Raw genomic sequence first — 21,898 nt, 5'->3', positions numbered from 1 at the left:
TTCGTTTAGTGGGGCCACCCAGGCCAGGGCTTTCCCTTCGCATAGGCCCATGATATATCCCACTTTACTTTGGTCTGAAGCGAATGCCTCCGGTTGCATCCGGAAGGCCAGGTTGCACTGATTGAGGAACCCCCGGCAACCTCCGGGGGCCCCATCATATCGTGCCGGTTCAGGGAACCGAGGTCCCGTGCGGAACCCTCCCGAACGGGGAGCTGCTGTGGCCCCCTGGACCGCAGCGGCCTGGTTCTGTACCTGAAGCGTTGAAAGTTGAGAGCATACGTTCTGGAGCGCCCCTGACAGGGCGTTCAGCTGCTCCTGCTGCTGCTGAAGTACCTTGGCCAGGTCCCATAGATCAGGCTGCGTAGGCGAGCTCATGGCTTCCGTTTCCTGTCCTGTTTCTAGTGGTGAGCCCTTAGGTTCCCTAAGGCCCCGCAAGGCCTCAGAGGACAGCCGAGCACCCCGAATCTTCACCCGCGGCGGCCGCCGTTCACCAAGGGTTGAGCCCTCAGCTGCAGGCGGCCAGCAGGACTGCTGGAACCGCGGGGTGACGGCTGACCTGGCTGGTAGTCAGTAACGCAGTCTCTAAAGGGCAGCTAGCGAGGGCGGCTAGCACTCCGAAAGGGTAAGAAGCACTGTCTCTGGATGATGCTGGCAATGGCGGCCAGCAAATAGCACAGTCTCTGAATGATGGCTAGCCGGACGGCTAGCAAGTAGCACAATCTCTGAACGGTGGCTGGCAAGGGCGGCCAGCAAACAGCACAGTCTCTGAATGATGGCTGGCAAGGGCGGCCAGCAAGCAGCACAGTCTCTGAATGATGGCTGGCAAGGACGGCCAGCAAATAGCACAATCTCTGCACGGTGGCTGGCAAGGGCGGCCAGCAAGTAGCACAATCTCTGCACGGTGGCTGGCAAGGGCGGCCAGCAAGTAGCACAATCTCTGCACGGTGGCTGGCAAGGGCGGCCAGCAAACAGCACAGTCTCTGAATGATGGCTGGCAAGGGCGGCCAGCAAGCAGCACAGTCTCTGAATGATGGCTGGCAAGGACGGCCAGCAAATAGCACAATCTCTGCACGGTGGCTGGCAAGGGCGGCCAGCAAGTAGCACAGTCTCTGAATGATGGCTGGCAAGGACGGCCAGCAAATAGCACAATCTCTGCACGGTGGCTGGCAAGGGCGGCCAGCAAGTAGCACAATCTCTGCACGGTGGCTGGCAAGGGCGGCCAGCAAGTAGCACAATCTCTGCACGGTGGCTGGCAAGGGCGGCCAGCAAGTAGCACAATCTCTGCACGGTGGCTGGCAAGGGTGGCCAGCAAGTAGCACAGTCTCTGCACGGTGGCTGGCAAGGGCGGCCAGCAAGTAGCACAGTCTCTGAATGATGGCTGGCAAGGACGGCCAGCAAGTAGTACAGTCTCTGAATGATGGCTGGCAAGGACGGCCAGCAAGCAGCACCCGGAAAACCACTGTACCGGCTTCAGCATACAAAGAAACAGAAGCAGTGAGTTCCCCTTGTCCTCGGGTTTAAATATCGCGCCGTCCCGCCCCCTTCCCGGGAGAGGAACCAACCAACCCGGCCCCAGGAGGTGATGGAGCCTCGGGATTGGCCGGCCCGCCCTCCAGGTGGGGTTTTAGGCCCGGTGCGCCAATCCGGCGTGAGGTGGGCGGAGCCTCTGCGCTGGTCCGCCCCGGAAGTCGTCAATGCCGGCGCAACGCCCCGCTCTCCGAGGCCGGCGCTCACTCCAGCAGGTCGCCGGTCTCTGCCCGACCCGCGGCAGCGTCGGCCTCCCCGGAGGTCCACCCTCGCAGCCCCGGGCGTCGCGAGGGCCGCCGATAATCGCCCCCTACCACCGGAGCGCAGGTAGGACCGGGGAACGGGACATCTGTTTACGCTTTCCAAAAATGCTAGGACTAGGGGGGCATGCGATGAGGCTACAAAGTAGTAAATTTAAAATGAATGGGAAAATAATTTTCTTCACTCAACATGTAATTAAACTCTGGAATTCTTTGCCAGAGAACGTGGTAAAGGTGGTTAGCTTTAGCAGAGTTTATAAAAGGTTTGGACGGCTTTCTAAAGGAAAAGTCCATAGACCATTAATAAATTGGACTTGGGGAAAATCCACTATTTCTGGGATAAGCAGTATAAAATGTTTTGTACTTTTTTGGGATCTTGCCAGGTATTTGTGGCCTGGATTGGCCACTGTTGGAAACAGGATGCTGGGCTTGATGGACCTTTGGTCTATCCCAGTATGGCAATACTAATGAAAGATTTTTGCTTTCTTCTGCTTTTCTGGTTGAGCCACCTTGTAGTTTACAGGCTACATTTTCTCAGCCACTTTATAGGGATCTTGCCATCGTACAGCATTTTGCTCTTGGATGAAGGGTGGAGTACCAGAACCCTGTCTCCAAGCTGACCATTCCTTTGGACTTGTGTATGATTATATGCTTCGGTTTGTTCCATTTGAACTTTCTCTAGGCAGAGTTTTGCAGCTTCTCCTACTTTCTTAACCGTTCCAGCATTTGCAGTATGTAGGTGCTTATTTTTAAAGCACATAGCCTTACAAAGTTGCATAGTAACTTTGTAAATCGATGTGCTTTGAAAATGAGCCTTTTAATCTACCAGATTTTGATCTGGGCCAGGTTCTTCTTCCCAAGTTTCTCTTCCATCCACAATCCATAGAGTGGAAAACCCTGCTGAACTGTGGGACACTTCCCACATGGCAATGTATTAGGGTATCCCAATTCTTCCCAGCCTCAGCTACAAACTTCAACATATGCTTAAGGTTTTTGTTGAAGTCCTCAAGCAGGCCATCAGTCTGCAGAGGTACAAAGAGCTCTGCAGCATTTATACTTTTAGCAAGGCACATACTTGTTTCATGATGTGACGATGGACATGGGTATTCCCATTGGTGCCAGCTCTATGGGTGCCTAAGCACCCATAATCTTTTTCCCTGTAAGTCTGTAGATCTGGCAGGAAAACACAGGAATTAAGTGCTTCCTCATCCCCCTGCAGCCTGTCCAATAGACTGCAGCAGAGGAGGAAGCTGCCAATGGGGAAGGCAAGTGCAGCCAAGAAGGTTTAATGATAGGAGACAGCATGAGTCTCTGGCCCATTCTGTAGAGCTTGTTGCCCTATCAATTACATTGTTTTGGGTGTACCAAGATGGCTGCAGCAACAGCATTGGGGAGAATTAAACCTCAGGTGGCGTGGGTGGAGACCGGCTTCAGCCTTAAGACATCACTTCATCTCCTGTCATTAAACCACCTTGAGTGTGACAGACTGACTTGGATAACTTTATTGGCATGACACTTGTACCTATGTTACTAAAGTAATGCCAATAGCAGTTAAAGTAAAAAAAAAAAAAAAAGACAACGAGGTATTGGGAGAGGAAAAAAGGGGGCTAAGAAGGAGGGGTGAAAGGAATGAAAATGGGTCACTGGTTAGGAGAGAGAATGCTGGAAGAGGCAAAAAGGAGCTGTAAAGGGAAGAGAGGCTGGATGATAGGGACTGATAGTGGAGCTATGAGAGATGAATAGACAAAGGCTGTGAAGGTGAGAGGAACTCAGGGAGAGCATAGGCTGTATGGGGGAAGATTACTGGCAGAAGGAAACATGATCTGGGAGAAAGAAGAAGAGCAGGCAGAGGGGACACAAGCTGCAGACAGAAGAGGAGCTGAATGAGATGGAGTGTAGCTGTGTGGGACTAGGAAAAGAGCAGCAGAGGGAAAGGGGATCATGGTGGAGAGAACAGACATGATGGTGTGAAAAGGGTGAGAAGCAGAGGAGGTAGTAAGACAAAGAAAGTGAGATAAGAAAAGCTGTAGAGAGAAACCATGGAGAGACAAATATACATGGAGGAAAGGGAAGTGATGATGACATGGGAGGAAGACTGGAAGAGAATCGTTAAAAGGAGGAATGAGAGGACAGAAAGAAAACCAAAATGATTTGTAGTAGTAAGAAAAAGTAGAGACAGTAGACTGAAGTTAAACTACAGCCACAACGCTTGGAAATGGTTTGTTTTCAGTAAAGATTTCTGTAGCAGCTGGGCTGGATCAAGGGTATGTAATAGCTATATTTTGCCGTTCTCCAGCCCTGTTGTCACCAGAATTAATGTTATTTTATTGAGAGACCTTTAACCACTTTTTCCCTTAAATACTGTTCACACTTGCTTCTGTCTCTCTCCAAGTCTTTTTCCAACAGTCTAACAGATATTTTCTGATGATATCATATGTTCAAAACCAGGCTCATGCATGTGGGTTCAAAACATTACAAAAGTAATTTCTTTCTTTCTTTGTTACATTTGTACCCCACATTTTCCACCTATTTGCAGGCTCAATGTGGCTTACATAATACCATAAAGGCGTACACCAGTTGGTTGATAACAAATACAAGGTTGTATTGTGGTCAGATGAGGTAGGTGTGTGTCAGGCACCGTGAAGGTAGAAGGGAATGAGGATTGTATATTAGAACAATCATTGGTTGTGCTGTGTTGCTGGATGTGGGGATTTACATTGGATCAGTGGGGTATGCCTTTTTGAAGAGGTTGGTTTTTAGTGATTTTCTGAAGTTTAGATGGTTATGGATTGCTCTTACAGCTTTTGGGAGTCCATTCTAAAGTTGTGCACTTACGTAGGAGAAGCTGGATGTGTAAGTTGTTTTGTATTTAAGTCCTTTGCAATTTGGGTAGTGTAAGTTTAGGTATGTTCGTGAAGATCCGATTCTGTTTCTGGTTGGTAGGTATATGAAGTCTGTCATGTATTATGGGACTACACCATAGATGATTTTGTGGACAAAGGTGCAGATTTTGAAGATGATCCATTCTTTGATTGGGAGCCAGTGCAACTTTTCTCGGAGGGGTTTAGCACTATCGAAGCATGATTTACCAAATATCAGCCTGGCAGCTGTGTTTTGGGCGGTCTGGAGTTTTTTTGCAAGTTGTTCTTTACATCCCGCATAGATTGCGTTGCAGTAATCTGCATGGTTTAGGACCATTGATTGTATTAGGTTTCGAAAGATTTCCCTCAGGAAGAAAGTTTCCACATTGAATAGAACATTTTCTTTATTACAGAGTTTACTTGGCTCTCAAGGATAAGGTTGCGGTCAATTGTGACTCAGGATTTTTAGGCTGTCTGAGGTAGGGAGGGAGTGTTCCTCCGGGGTGTTTATGGTTGTGGGTTTGTACTTGTTATGTGGAGATGAGAGGATGAGGCAGTGTGTTTTTTCAGTATTCAGTTGGAAAGAGTTTGCCCAGGAGTCCATGATGTTCAGGCCGTCATTAATTTTATTGGTTATTTCTGTCAAATCATGACTGAAGGGAATGTAGATTGTGATGTCATCTGCATAGATGAACGGGTTGAGGCATCGGTTGGATAAGGACTTTGCCAGTGGGATCATCATCATGTTGAAGAGTATTGGTGATAATGGTGATCCTTGAGGTACTCCGCAGGTACCTTTCCAAGGTGGTAATATGTTTGAGTTTGATTTTACTCGGTAAGTTCTGGTGGTTAGAAAACTCTTTATCCAGTTAAATACATTTCCATCAATCCCAAAGTGGCCGAGGAGTCTTAGAGGGGCATAATGGAAAGATCGTCCAAGTACGAATTAGGACGTTCTTACGAAAACGCCCCAAAATAGACCTGTATAATGGAAAAATAGTGTGGGCGTTTTTCGATAATCGATTATCCCTGTAAGAAAACAATCAAATGACGAGCGCATAAGCGTGACTAAATTGGGCGCCCTAAGATGGTCGATTATTGCAGGTGCAAACGACCAAATCACGTGGTGTGTAAAATAATGTACAAAGGTGTATCGCAAATACAGTACATGTTGTTCATGCCATCCGGGTACGGAAATATATGAGGAACGCATATATGTGTCAACTACAGACATATCATGCTGCTCCACCCATACTTTCATCATATGTGCCCATCTGAATGTTCCGATCTGCATGCACTGTACACCTACTGAACATGCAGTAAATGCATATTGTGTATATGTGAAAAGGGTCGGGTGGGGTGCGTCATACTCATCTATATAAGGCACGTTTCACACTCCTGCAGGCATGTGCACGTCAAAGACGTCTATGCTTACGAGGGCGTCCACGTGCTGATAGGGGCCATATATGGAATGGTCATCCATATATGGAGCTGTGCATGAAACGACGTCCCTCACGCAAGGTCGTCTATATAAGGCACTTCTTTTCCAACACGTGGAAAAATGGCACAACGGCGAGAGCCGAATTTTGGAGAGCAGGAGAGTTTGCTGCTCGTCAGGCTGTGCCTAAGGCACCGCCACACCCTCTTCATACAGCACCACCACCTGCCCCCCAGGCTGCAGGCCATGCGAGCCTGGTCCCGCATCCGGGAAAGGTTACAAAGGTAAGGTTATGGCCCAACCCCCCTCCCCTCCTGTACCTACACATATAACAGCTCCGTCATCAATGTTACCAGCAGTAACTGGAGTGTCCATGCAAGGATCATGAGTAATATAGGAACATGCACAATCTCTCTATATAAAACGCACCTCCAACGTTCTAATGAAGCCTCTGTTAGCCAACATTCTAAGTGAAGGGGGTGAGATCCCATTGTGTCTGCCCCGCCCACGCGTCAAACGTGATGACGTCGAGGGCGGAGCAATGACACTCAACCAATCGCATCGCTCGGCAGCGAAGCGTCAGGGAAGGAGGCGGCGCTCTCGACGTCTAGCCTTCCCTTCGCTGTGTTCCGCCTTCTTCTGACGTCAAGGATGACGTCAAAAGAAGGCGGAACACAGCGAAGGGACAGCTACACGTCAGGAGCGCCGCCTACTTCCCTGACGCTTTGCTGCCGGAACCGCCACGGAGGTACATTTTAAAAGAAGAAAAACAAAAAAAACGGATGCGAAAGGGGGGGGGCATGGATGCGAAGGGGGGGGGGAACATGGATGCGAAGGGGGGGGCCATGGATGCGAAGAGGGGGGGAACATGGATGCGAAGGGGGGGGGCCATGGATGCGAAGGGGGGGGCCATGGATGCGAGGGGGGGGCATGGAAGGGAGAGAGGGGACTTGCTGGAAAAGGATGAATGGAGGCGGCAGGGGACACAGGAGCATGGATGGCCATGGATTGGGAGGGCAGGGCTCAGGGAGAGAGGGAAATTGCTGGAAAAGGATGAATGGAGGGGGCAGGGGACAGAGGAGCATGGATGGCCATGGATTGGAAGGGCAGGGCTCAGGGAGAGAGGGGAATTGCTGCAAAGGGATGAATGGAGGGGGCAGGGGACAGAGGAGCATGGATGGCCATGGATTGGGAGGGCAGGACTCAGGGACACAGGGAAATTGCTGGATAGGGATGAATACAGGGCACAGATGGGCATGGATGGATATGGATTGCAGGACAGGCCTCAGGCAGAGAGGGGAAATGCTGGATAGGGAAAAAAGGAGGAGCCAGGTGACAGAGGACCATGGATGGGCATGGATTGGAAGGGCAGGACTCAGGGAGAGGGGAATTGCTGGATAGGGATGAATGGAGGGGACAGATGGGCATGGATGGATATGGATTGCAGGGCAGGCCTCAGGCAGAGAGGGGAAATGCTGGATAGGGAAAAATGGAGGGGCCAGGTGACAGAGGAGCATGGATGGGCATGGATTGGAAGGGCAGGACTCAGGGACAGGGGAATTGCTGGATAGGGATGAATGGAGGGGACAGATGGGCATGGATGGATATGGATTGCAGGACAGGCCTCAGGCACAGAGGGGAAAAGCTGGATAGGGAAAAATGGAGGGGCCAGGTGACAGAGGAGCATGGATGGGCATGGATTGAAGGGCAGGACTCAGGGACAGGGGAATTGCTGGATAGGGATGAATGGAGGGGACAGATGGGCATGGATGGATATGGATTGCAGGGCAGGCCTCAGGCACAGAGGGGAAATGCTGGATAGGGATGAATGGAGGGGGCAGGTTACAGAGTAACATGGATGGCCATGGATTGGGAGGGCACGGGTCACACTCTCTCTCTCATATACAATGTCTTTCTGACTCTCTCTCGCCCACACACACACACTCTCACTCACACTGTCTCTCACATACACACTTGCACACACTCTCATTCTCACACACACACTCTCTCACAAACACACTGACACCCAGACTCACTCTCTCACACAATCACACTTTCACTCTGACTCTCAAACAGTCACTCTCACATACACTCTCCCAAACATACACACTCCGAGGAAAACCTTGCTAGCGCCCGTTTCATTTGTGTCAGAAACGGGCCTTTTTAACTAGTCACTAATAATTTGTATGTTATTTAAACGACCACCATTCCCACATCCCTACAAGAATGTATTTCGTTAGGTTAGTATCGTGACTATGCTATTAGTGTTATGTGAAAATTTCGTTAGTTATGTGAAGGCCACATTTTCCAACCCCTCTTTGCAGCCAGTGGGTTACAACGCCTCCGAATAGTGGAAGCATGAGACCAATGAAACCTATACCATACTTTATAACATGGTCATGATAACACATATAAAGTAGTTTAACAAGCATACATTATAATGTATACAAACGGTACTGTCTGGCCTCATGCCCACCTCTCTGGCATCATCTGCATAGGAACCAACTCGGTGGCTGCTGAGGGTGCTTCACCACCCCACCCCCAATATCAAATATGTATGGAGGGAGGGGTCATCTCCACTGGGGGTTCCACCCCCCAAAATGGTAAAAAGGTGGCTCCTATGATTCACTACCAATGGAGGTGCCCCCCCCCCCCAACACTGTAGACCCTCTCTCTCTGGTATGTGAATACCAAATGAATGTGTGCAGAGGACAAAAAGGACCAACACCCCTGACCCCTGCTCTACAAACTTATATCTTACAGACGCTTTGGAGTCCACCGGGACCTCGAGTCCCTAAGGAGGCAGTTCCGCCGGGTGAGGCGGGAGAGGCCCGACCTCATCCGGGCGGTGCGAAGGCACCTCAGGGCTCGCCGTAAGTATTCAAAAACAGGACACCTGTACACATTACTACATACATTTCATGAATAAAGCAAATGTGTTGTACAATATCACTTCCCATGTGCCTAATAGCCACCTAGTAATACCATATCTGTCCCAGATCAAGGATGCAGGTTGCAGGGGTTCTCCCATGAGCGTGCTTGCAACGTCCGACCATCCCCCCGAGATGAATGAGATGATATGCCACACTTTACTATTCCCCTTATTGTGGTGGCTGATTACTGTGTCCTGGTACAGCTGCCTGAGGCCCTACTTTTACTGCATGTTATGGCCTAAATCACATAAAAGAATTGTGCTCAACACACTTCCCACTGCCCCCCCCCCCCAATAACTCCTACAACAACTGCCCATCAACCCCTCGTTGCATCTCACAATGCAAACATGCTGGTCAGCAATGAATTTGGTATGGCCACATGTCCTGTGTGGTGTGTGTCAGAGGAGGGTCCAGGGTTCTGTTTCATGTCATCTGATGCAGCTCATTCCCCATGGGCATAGGCTACGCCTTACCACACCCTGCCCCATCCCCTGCCTCACGCCACCCAGCTACTGCACTATGCAAGCCATGGTGTATGCACTGATCTCAATCACACTCCTTTTACATACACAGGGCTCCACCAGCAGGAAGCTGAGCGGCAGGATGAGGAGGGCCACCACCTCCAGGAGGAGGAGGAGGAGCAGGAGGAGGAGGAGGAGCAGGAGGAGGAGGAGCAGGAGAAGGGGCTCATGGAGGAGGAGGAGGAGCAGCAGCCAGGCCAGGAGGCGGGCCACCAGGAAGAAGAGGAGGAGGAGGACTCGGAGGAGGGAGTCCTCATCATAGATGAGGATCTGGACATTCATGAGGACCCCTCCCCACCTGCAGCTCCGTATCAGGCCTCTCCCTCCCCACATGCAGCGCCATCGCCTGGCCCACCTCCATCCCCTGGGCCAGCTTCTGTGTCCCCTGGCCCACCTCCATCCCCTGGGCCAGCTTCTGTGTCCCCTGGCCCATCTTCCGTGTCCCCTGGCCCACCTCCAACCTTTGGCCCAGCTACTGTAGTGCGCCTCCTGCAGTAGCTGGTAGATGGCCAGCACCAGCTTATAGTTGGCCAGCAACAGCTGCTGCAGGAGGTGACAGCCCTACGGCAGGGCAATGAGCAGCTCCAGGGCCCACTAAGGGTACTGCTGGGGCTGCTCATTGCCCTGCTACAGAGGGCCTTACTAAGAGGGCGTGGCCGCCCTTAATTTAAATAGGGGGGGCCTGTTGGGGGTGTGGGGAGTGGGTGGGGGAGGGAATTGTTGGGGTTGTGTGTGTGGGGGGAGGGAAATGTTGGGGGTTCTGTGGGGGGTGGGGGAGGGAATTGTTGGGGTTGTGTGGGGAGTTGTGGGGGGGAGGAGGGCATTGTTGGGGTTTATTTTGTAGGGGTGGGGGTGGGGGGAAATAAATGTTTTGTTACAATATAACTATCAGTGTGTGTGTGTGTGTTTGTCTCCCTTGTGCATTACATATCACCAAATGGTGCTGTTGAGTTGAGAGGAAGGAGGCAGCAATATGCATAGCATTAAATGTGCTGTGTGAATGAGAAGGTGATGTATGTCTGAGAATGTTGGCCATACAGAACGCCACCTGTTCATTCCAACCTGCATGGCCATATGTGCAGGGGGGTTGGGCCGGGGAGGCTGGATGGATATTTGTGTTCATGAATAAAAATGGCCAGCCAGCATCTCTCTCTCCCTTCCTCCCTCCCCTCCACCATACTGACCCACAATACAGAGTGCCATCAATAAGAGATTAATAGTGTACCACGTGTGATCTGCCAGGTACACACTTCCACATAACTCCAGGTACCACATACAAAGTGTTTGCTGTCTGATGGACACATATCCTTACCCACAAGCCACATTGGTGGGGGGGGGGGGGGGGCCAAGAAGGACCTACAAACAGCTGGCTCATATTTTCACATTGAATACATCAGCTATGGTATATAATGCTGAGGAGCAAAAGGGAAACAATGGGAAACCCAATAGATGGATGGTTACTTCATCACAGTTGCAATGTAATACTTGTGTTAGGGAAGGGCACAAATAAAAATGGTGCTCATTATTTGCAGCTGTGATGACACTTTCTCCAGTAGTCGATCAAGGTGTGTTACATTCAAGTATTCTGGGTTTGTGTCAAACTTTGTCTCTGAAGTGACTTGCCTTAGGTGGGATTTGAACCAGCAACCTTATGATTATAAGGCTGGTGCTCTAACCACTAGGCCACAACAGCCACCAGGTTTTAGCCACCACCAGTTACTTTGGGTTGGTACCTGTACACACACCCCTCTCCCTCACCACCACGTCATAGGCCTCAGTGGCACTACCTGTAGCCACCTCGATCATTTTGTCCAGGCTACCGATTAAAAACAATGTAATGTGCATGTTCCCTACCCTACTACCTATGGAGCAATTTAGGAAGGTGTTCCATAATGTGCTATACACATCCATTGCATTAATCATTCTCCCCTCCCCCGCCTATGGACCTTGAGAATGGGTGGCCACTTCATAAATGGGGACTGGGGTACACCACATAAACAAGGAAGATGGAAGCTACCGGGAACCAATACAGCACCTCCAACAGCTGGCCCACACCACTGAGGACCTGCCAACCCCACAGTACAGTGCACAGGAACCTGGTGAAAAGAGAGCTACCTAACATCTGACTCCAGACTACATACATACAGTGAATGCACACTCCTTGACTATGAGCACAAAGAGAAGAGGTGGCAGACAAACGAGAGCTTACCATGAACGTCTGTTTCATGACTGTGTAGTGCGCCTTTTATCTTCGGGAACATTAGCTGCACATCTCCCTGATTGAAATGACCCTTACCGAGGGGTGCTTGATTTGGGGTGAGTGTAGCAAATTCGTGGCCCCCACACACTGCCTGCTACAACCAGGCAGAGAGAATGGGAGAAAGGAAGGGAGCATCAGGGGATGTGGAAGAGAGGAAACGGAAGGCGTGGTGGCTGAGGGCCAACAATAATCCCCCCCCCCCTAAATACACAGGTGTACCCAAGCATACATTGCTAAACACATACCTTCATATAAGTGAGGGTAAAACCCTGTAAATGATTATAACGAACAACCGGCAAGGTCTAAGTGCAGGGAATGGCAGGTAAAATGGCAATGAAGAAAGGGAAGGCAGGTGGAGACGCCCATACTTATCTACTCATAATCGAAACCATGTGTTCCTAATCGCTATCTGAGCTGGGCACGCTTAGGAATTATGTGTATAATTGAAAAACAAACGCCCATATCAGAATCGCCTATTCCCCCGTCTCAATGGGCGTTCTTGGCGCCTATATAAACGCCCACTCCGTATTTTCGAAAACCCCATTGGTACAATGCCACCACGCATGCCGCCGACCCGGAAGGGTAATTTTGTCGATGCAGAGGTGGAGCTCCTGGTGCATGAAATTGTACAGCGGCACCGGAGTCTGTTTGCTCCCACAGGGCAGAGGCTGGCAGCAACAGTAAAGCAGCGCGAATGGGAGGCAGTACGGGACAGCCTGAATGCTGTCTTCCATGCTGGGAGAGACGTGGAGGACTGCAAGAGGAAGTGGCGGAAGCTGAGGAGGGATGTTCGGAGGAAGGCGGGGGCCAATCCCCCAGGCAATGACACTGCCAACCTTACACCCATGGAGCTGATGGTGTACTCCCTCCTACCCCAGGAGGGCATCCACGGGATTGGCTCCCTGGACACCTCGGGCCAGGCTGAGGACTCAGGTAGGTGTTTCATTATGCAGTTGGGGTATCTGTTGTGCTGCAGTACACTTGTGTTATAGAAGTTGGGGTCAGGGGGAGGGAGGTGAGGAGTGGGGGGCAGGAGGAGGGAGGTAGGTGGGGGGGGGGGAGTATCTCTGGCTGTCTTTATGTATATTAACAGGCCACCTTTATGATGCTGTTGTGACCTGGTAACCCCTACTCACTAGCTCTCTACCCTTACTCCCTATCCCTACCGTTGTCATTGGGTTTCCTCTTACTTGTCCTGTGTGCCCATATTTATAGAATTAATTGTAAGCTCTATTTGAGTAGTGGTAGTGGTCATGTGTGTTATAGGAGCAAGCAGACAGGGTGGGTGCTGTGTGTGTGTGTGAGCACCCCCAATATTGAGGAAAGATCATGTAGCTGTGCAGGGAGGAGTGTTGGTCACTGGGCTTAGCACCCCCAATACTACTTTCCAGTTGGCTCCTATGGGTGTGTGTAGGTTACTACTGTGGCAGAACTCTGGGGGCCGTCCTTCCCTACTACTCCCTCCTATTTTCCCATTACCAAACTGTGCCTAGTTCCTCCTGTGACCTCTGTGCTCTACTGAGTGTGGGCCACATGCATTCAACTGAAGGAGCCTGTAATGGGGGTCATAAAGCAGTTCTATGCAGTTTAGCAAGTCAGTAGTAACACAACACATGCTGCAATGTTGTTCATTTTAACAATTATACAACTAACAGCTTGAGCACAACGTTGTGAGTGGTGTCCTTCTCTTGGCTGCTCATCCACCACCTCTACCCAGCTGCCTGCGGGCCTCTCTCTTTCGTACCCGTGTCAATTCCATTCCTCCTCACCATCTCTTTGCTGGGTCATCAGGTTGGGGGACATACCAATGTATATGAATGCTGAAAGACAAAAGTGGGTTATTTGCACCAACACTATTCCTCACTCTTGTGCTATACAGGTGAAGACTCAGAGGAGGCTGGCCCTAGTGGCCTGCAAGGCCAACGCCCTACACCATCCGTCCAGCCTCAACCTCCACAGCCTGCAGCACCAGCAGTCCAGCCTCCACCACCTGCACCAGCTGTGCATCCTCCGCGTCCACCACCACCTGCACCAGCTGTCCAGCCTCTACCACCACCAGCTGTCCAGCCTCTGCCACCACCACCACCACCACCACCTGCTGTCCAGCCTCTACCACCACCACCACCACCACCTGCACCAGCTGTCCAGCCTCTGCCACCACCTGCAGCAGCTGTCCAGCCTCTGCCACCACCACCACCAGCTGCACAGCCTCTGCCACCACCACCACCACCACCACCACCTGCACCAGCAGAGGCTGCACCTCCAGCACCGGAGGACTTTGGTGAGGAGGAGGAGGGCCCAGCTCCCCGCCAGAGGCCATCCGGCCAAAGGAGGCAACTCCTGCGGCTGGCCACGGAACTACTCCGCCACAACGTGCGCTTGGAGGAGTACCGCCAGCAGAAACTGGAGCTGCAGCGCCAAGCACTGGAGGCACAGCAGCGAGCACACCAGGAACTCCTCCAGGCGCAACGTGAAGGCCACCAGGAGGTGCTCCAGCAACTGAGACGGCTGGAGCAGAGCATCCAACACCTGCGCCCTCAGGGCACCGTGCCTACTCCAGCCCCCGTGCTGCTGGAGCAGCCCCTGCCATCAACATCCTCCTCCTCCACTGACCACCAGCAACCACCAGCTAAGAGGTGGGCATTGCGATCCTCAGCCTCTGCACCCACTCCTGCAGCACCCGCCAAATCTGCTGCTCCCATTCTGGGTCCTGTGGCCAGACCACTAGAACCAAGAAGGTGGCCCGATTTCCACGGTGCAGCCGAAGCCGCAGGCTGCCGTGGGAATAGGGAAGAGGACACTGGGAGCAGCAGCTCAGAAGAGACTTCCCATGCAGCACCAGCTGCAAAGGAAGGGCGTGGGAGGGGTAGGAGGGGACGGGGGAAGGGAAGGGGAAAATGATGGGACATGCTGTAGGGTGAGGGTTGGTGGGAGGGGGGTGGTGGGGGTGGTGGTGGTGGGCTTGAACAAACACATATGCACTGTATGTAAAAAATAAATGTTCACTTACATTCACCTAAAACTTGTTTCAATGAGTCTTTGTCTTGCTCTTACGCCAAGCTGGTAGGCATTGAGCTCTGCTCTGTGGGCTGGGGGTGGAGGGGGCTCCTCTTCCAGCTCATCTGGGGCCTCTTCTGGTGGTGGCTGTGGCTCCTCTGGGAGAGGCTGTCCTCTGCGCTGGGCCAAATTGTGTAACATACAGCACGCCACAAAGATCTTGGCCACCTTTTCTGGACTGTAGAGCAGCTCTCCTCCAGACCGGTCCAGACAGCGGAAGCGGTTTTTCAATAAACCAAAGGTGCGCTCAATGATCCCCCGGGTGCTGCGATGTTTCATGTTGTAGGTTTCTTCTGGCCCTGGTTGTGGGTGGATCAGGGGGGTCATAAGCCATGTCCTCTGCGGGTAGCCTCGATCACCTTTGCAGAAAAGCAGAATGAGATAGATGAGTGTGTATCGCTTGGAGCAGGTACAGGGCGGGCGGGGGGATTTGGATAGTGGGTTGTGGTGGAGGAAGCCAGGGCGGAGGGTTGCCCAGTGGAGGAGGTCTAGTATGGGTGGTACATGCATGTTGCACTTACCTAGTAGCCATCCACCAATGAACTCCCCTCGCTGGAACCTGCGGAAGATGCCCGAGTGCTGTAGGATGTAGGCATCATGGCTGGAGCCGGGGTACCTGGCACACACGTCTAATATCTCCCCCTGGGCATCACATACAACTTGCATGTTCATAGAATGAAATGCCTTCCTATTTCTGTAGGTGGCTTCGTGTGCCCGGGGGGGTCTGAGGGCTACGTGTGTGCAGTCTATCACACCGATGACCGAGGGGAATCTAGCAACAGCATAGAAGGCGGCCATGTTGTTGTGCAGGGCCTGGGGGGTGGTGGGGAAAGTGATGTAGTGTGAGGTGTGAGTTATGAAGGCATCCAGGAACTGGGTGAGACAGTGTGAAATAGAAGCCTGGGTGAGGCCTGTGTTAGCAGCTAATACGGATTGAAAACTGCCAGTGGCCAGGACAGAGAGAGCGGAAGTGATTTTGAGGTGGGCAGGGATGGGGTTATTCCTACGTGTCTGGGGCTGAAGGAGGGGTGTCAGCTGCTCACACAGCTGACGAATAGTGGCCCTATCAAACCTGAACCTTGTTAGACACTGCTGGTCAGTGAGTTGTAGGAAGGTGGTGCGGGGCCTAAACACTCGGGGCCGTGAATACCTCCTGCGGTGGGTGCATAAGTACATAAGTACATAAGTAGTGCCATACTGGGAAAGACCAAAGGTCCATCTAGCCCAGCATCCTGTCACCGACAGTGGCCAATCCAGGTCAAGGGCACCTGGCACGCTCCCCAAACGTAAAAACATTCCAGACAAGTTATACCTAAAAATGCGGAATTTTTCCAAGTCCATTTAATAGCGGTCTATGGACTTGTCCTTTAGGAATCTATCTAACCCCTTTTTAAACTCCGTCAAGCTAACCGCCCGTACCACGTTCTCCGGCAACGAATTCCAGAGTCTAATTACACGTTGGGTGAAGAAAAATTTTCTCCGATTCGTTTTAAATTTACCACACTGTAGCTTCAACTCATGCCCTCTAGTCCTAGTATTTTTGGATAGCGTGAACAGTCGCTTCACATCCACCCGATCCATTCCACTCATTATTTTATACACTTCTATCATATCTCCCCTCAGCCGTCTCTTCTCCAAGCTGAAAAGCCCTAGCCTTCTCAGCCTCTCTTCATAGGAAAGTCGTCCCATCCCCACTATCATTTTCGTCGCCCTTCGCTGTACCTTTTCCAATTCTACTATATCTTTTTTGAGATACGGAGACCAGTACTGAACACAATACTCCAGGTGCGGTCGCACCATGGAGCGATACAACGGCATTATAACATCCGCACACCTGGACTCCATACCCTTCCTAATAACACCCAACATTCTATTCGCTTTCCTAGCCGCAGCAGCACACTGAGCAGAAGGTTTCAGCGTATCATCGACGACGACACCCAGATCCCTTTCTTGATCCGTAACTCCTAACGCGGAACCTTGCAAGACGTAGCTATAATTCGGGTTCCTCTTACCCACATGCATCACTTTGCACTTGTCAACATTGAACTTCATCTGCCACTTGCACGCCCATTCTCCCAGTCTCGCAAGGTCCTCCTGTAATCGTTCACATTCCTCCTGCGACTTGACGACCCTGAATAATTTTGTGTCATCGGCGAATTTAATTACCTCACTAGTTATTCCCATCTCTAGGTCATTTATAAATACATTAAAAAGCAACGGACCCAGCACAGACCCCTGCGGGACCCCACTAACTACCCTCCTCCACTGAGAATACTGGCCACGCAATCCTACTCTCTACTTCCTATCTTTCAACCAGTTCTTAATCCATAATAATACCCTACCTCCGATTCCATGACTCTGCAATTTCTTCAGGAGTCTTTCGTGCGGCACTTTGTCAAACGCCTTCTGAAAATCCAGATATACAATATCAACCGGCTCCCCATTGTCCACATGTTTGCTTACCCCCTCAAAAAAATGCATTAGATTGGTGAGGCAAGACTTCCCTTCACTAAATCCGTGCTGACTTTGTCTCATCAGTCCTCTTCGTGTAGCATGCATGCCACAAGTGCATTAAGTGCATCCATATCCCCACCACCAGTGCAAGTATTAGGACTAGTAGTCAAACAAACAGCAACACACAAAGATCTTTCACTTCCAGCCACCACGCCCTCTGGCCACTCACTCGCCAAACAGTACAGGCACACAGAGACAAACGGAGGTCAGGGAATAGAGTATACACGTGGGAAGAGTGAATGGGGAGGGATAGGGGGAGGGGAAGGGGGCGATGGAGCAAAGGAGTAGGAGTAAGGAACGGTGAAAGGGTATGACACAAAAAGAGGCAGGGCACACAGACGACCGTCACAGGTACTCAACACGCTCGGCTTTCTCTCTGCAACCACCACTTCAGCTCTTCCACCAACAATATCGCCACTCTCCAACTACACACAATCGCTAATGGGTCTAAAGACGCTTTCCCCCTTGCTCTGGTCGCTTTTATTTCGGGTCCATCATATTACGCCCATCTTCCCGCTCAACCAGAGCCATTTCGCTATTCGTTATACGTTGTACCCATCCACGTCGTATCACCGCCCCTAACACGCCCCCGACACGCCTCTTATTTGGGCGTTTTTACGTCCACATACGAGCGACACGGACGCACTGAAACATTGCTTTCGATTATATGGATTTACTCGTTTTTGTGAGATTAACGTCCATCTCCCGATTTAGGTCGGAACTTGGGCGTTTTTCTCGTTCGATTATAAGCAGGTTAGTAATATATTGTGGTTTACTATGTCGAATTGGAGGAGAAGTATACTTTTTTTTTTATTTGTATCCAAATATTAACAATTTGTCAAGAAACTCTTGATATGCAAAAATGGTAAGAAATAAGCAATACAATTATATTGCAGGAAAAAAAACCCCCAAAAAACAAATATACATTTATCTATATTATTTCCTTTCTCCATTTCCAGTCCACAAAAAAAGAGGAAAAGCAAAGTAAAATTCCATGAAATGTAGTTGCTATTAAATCATAGTAAGGAATTGAAGAGAAACATAAGACACCAAATCAGTAATTATCACGGAGTAGATGTAGATAGTGTTGCAGATTGTTGCTTAGGGGTGGTAGCAACCTTAGAATCTAAAAAGGAGGTTAAATGAATTGGATCGTAGAAAATATAGCTAACTGAGTTAACTTTCAATACACATTTACACGGGAAATTTAACCAAAATAAACCACCCAGTTGTAATTTATTTATTTATAGCATTTATACCCCGCTCTTTCCTGCTCGATAGCAGGTTCAGTGCGGCTTACAATGTAGAGGTACAAAGTATCACAGAGATGACACAATGTTTGGGTACAAAGTATCACAGGGATAACACAATGTATGGGTACAAAGTGTCATAGAGGTAATACAATGTGTGGGTAAAAAAGTCACAGAGATAATGCAATTGTATAGAGAAGGACAAGATGAAGAGCAGTTTTAAGAATAATTGACATCTCTTTTGGTTATTCTAGCAATGTCCGGAAACATTCTTATCTTATTATTCATAAAGAGTTCATCTCTATGATGAAAAAATTGCTTCAGAACCCAATCTCAGTCGGGTTCCAATACAAATGTCACTATTAATGTTGCTGGTATCACCTTCTCATCGTCTTGAATTATCTGAGTCAAGTTAAGTATATCACATGAATGTTCTGCGCCTCCATTTTGATCATCTTTTTTCCCCTTCTTGAATGGCGGTAAATAATATATTTTCAAAACAGGTGGAAAAGCTTGTTCTGGAATCTTTAAAATTTCAGATATTTATTTCTTAAATGTTATTAAAGGAGCAACTGATGAGACCTTTGGAAAGTTAATCAGCCTAAGAGTTTTAGCCCTTAGCTGATTTTCCATATTTTCAGTTTTAAGATGTAATTGTGTATTTTCCTTAGTTAAATTGGACTGTACTTGTTGAAGGGATTTCACATTGTCACTATTCAGCTGTATAGATTTTTCAATATTAAGTATTCTTGTTTCCAGGTTCGTTATCTTCTCTAGAGGAAATTTTGAAACTTGAGTCACCATTATCAGTTTCTGGGAAAATGATTTCTCCAGGCCCATAAGAGCCTCCCATATTGATTCTAGGGTTATTACTTCTGGTTTTGTAGGCAAAAAATACTTACTTGGTAAAGTTAAATCCTCAATAATTTCAGCTGGTTGCCTTCTACCTTCTGCTCTCGAGCCGGCCCAAACGTTGGCTCCCTCCACTATCTTCTCGCCGACTGATGTTTCCAGCGAATCCAAGCTAATAACCGACCCCGCAGCAGGAAACACTCCACGGTCTATGCCACTAGGGGTTTCCTGCCCCTGCTGCAGCTGCAACGCTGGCATTATCGGAGGTCTCCGCTTGTCGGGGCTGAATGTAATCTCAGCTTCAAGCTGGGGGAGCGGGACACCTCCCACCGCTCCCTCCAGCAGCGAGGTAACCAGACCCAAAGAAGTTCCTGGTGCCATGAAGCAGTCCATCGGACCTGATGGTCTGGCAGGTGTAGCGGGGCTCACACGCTGCCTACCCCTTTGTTTCAGCATATGCGCAGGGGCGTATCTGCATGGGGCCACAGGGGCCTGGGCCCCCGCAGATTTTGGCCTGAACCCCCCTACCGACGACCCTCTTCACCCCCCTCCCCTCCCGTTGCCAACCCGTAGCTGATCTTTGCTGGCGGGGGACACCAACCCCTGCCAGCTAAGCTCCTCTCTTCCGTTGCAGGCTGCAAGTTGCAAAGCTTCCTGTTCTTCTGAGTCTGACGTCCTGTGTGTTGTACATGCAGGATGTCAGACTCAGAAGAACAGGAAGCTTTGCAACTTGCAGCCTGCAATGGAAGAGAGGACCTCGGCTGGCGGGGGGTTGGGGTCCCCCACCAGCAAAGACCTGGCTCCAATGATACTTACTTGAAACGTGGAATTGCCAGTAGTTTGATTTATTTAGTTCAGTGCATTTTGTGAATAGGACATTCAGTCTCACTCTGACAATGATGAGAGAGGTAATCCACCCCCTTCGCTGTAGCTCACGGGAATTGCTTTCACTTTTACCATGCGGCTGAACTCTGGGAGTGGGAACATTCCATTCACTAGTGTAACCAACGGAAATATTCTTTCCGCAAAATACGGCCTGCCGCTTGAGCTCATCCTTGGAGGTACTTGGACTGGGGCTAAGCCACTTCATTACAGACCCTGCTGCATCCGACACGGGGCTCATCACGTTACTAGGGTTTTGGAGCTCGGCGATATTCATTTGCATTTATTTTAGAAAGAGCGCCGTTAAAAGATAAAAATAACAAGAAAATAAAACGTCTGAATGTAGTATTTGCTTCTAACTCTGGTTCAAGGGATGAGTCAGTGTGCGGCAGCTTTCGCTGCTTCCACGTGTGGGCTTTGTCATGTTAGCGATTCTGATTCTCAGCGCAGGTAAGATCTCTGCTTTTTGTCGGCCATTATAGTACTGCATGATAGCGATTATACTACTGGACACTTGGACAGGGATCCTAGAAGGTGCCTTCAGGATCCTTCGTACTGTGTAGTTTAGCTGTAATGCTTTAGGTTGTTCAGAATCTTTAATTAAAACTTTACAGCTTAATCTTTAAGAAGCATACAGGCACTTTTAGAGCGTCATATAAGAATAAAACTTTCAAGGGATTACTATTGGGGTCAATAATGTGATTTAAGGAAGCAGTAGAGGTTCCTGTCAGTCTAAGCCATGCTGAATGGTCTAGCTGCTGATATTTAGTGGCAGTGCACTGGATATTGGCTCTAATTGCCCATGTCAAAACTAGGCAGTGGAGTAGGGAGTAGCTGGTCTGTGGGTACAGGCCATAACATACTGTATGCGCAGGTAAAAGTTTAAAAGTTAAGGAAGTCAGGAGAGGAACTGCTTTCCGTGTTCTCTTCGAGAAGTATACTTTTACCTGTTGCTATTTCTTTCCTGAATTTGGCCAGGAGCGTGACTAGGACAATTTCAGTACAGTGGTGGGGGCGGAATCCTGACTGTGAGTCGTGTAGTATTGAGTGCTTATCCATGTATTCCATAAGCTGTTTGGTCACCAAACTCTCCATCAGTTTGACTACTAGTGGGATAGATGCAACTGGGCGGTAATTGGTAAGGTCGCTTGTGTTTTTCTTGGTGTCTTTTGGTATTGGGGTGAGTAGGATGTTGCCATATTCTTCGGGGAAGAGACCTTGTTGTAGCATGAATTTTAGATGGGATGTGAGGTCTGCTATGAAGCGGTCAGGGGCGGATTTGAGTAGATGACTGGGACATATGTCCAGTTTGCAGTGGGTGTTGGCAAACCTAAGAGTCGTTTTTGTTACTGATTCAGTGGTGAGTAGAGTAAATGTTGACCAGATACGGTCAGCTAGGCATCCACCCTGGATTAGGTCCAGGTCATTGAAGAAGTTTTCGATGTCATTGTTGTGCTGAGGAAGTGTGCTGCGTAATTTTATTATTTTTTCGTTAAAGTAGTTAGCAAGTTTGTCTGCGGGTGGGATGTCTGTGTTGGCTGTG

Source organism: Microcaecilia unicolor, chromosome 9 (genome assembly GCF_901765095.1).
Source record: "Microcaecilia unicolor chromosome 9, aMicUni1.1, whole genome shotgun sequence".
NCBI lineage: Eukaryota > Metazoa > Chordata > Amphibia > Gymnophiona > Siphonopidae > Microcaecilia > Microcaecilia unicolor.
The sequence above is the reverse complement of the archived record's forward strand: the minus strand, read 5'-3'. Positions refer to the sequence as shown.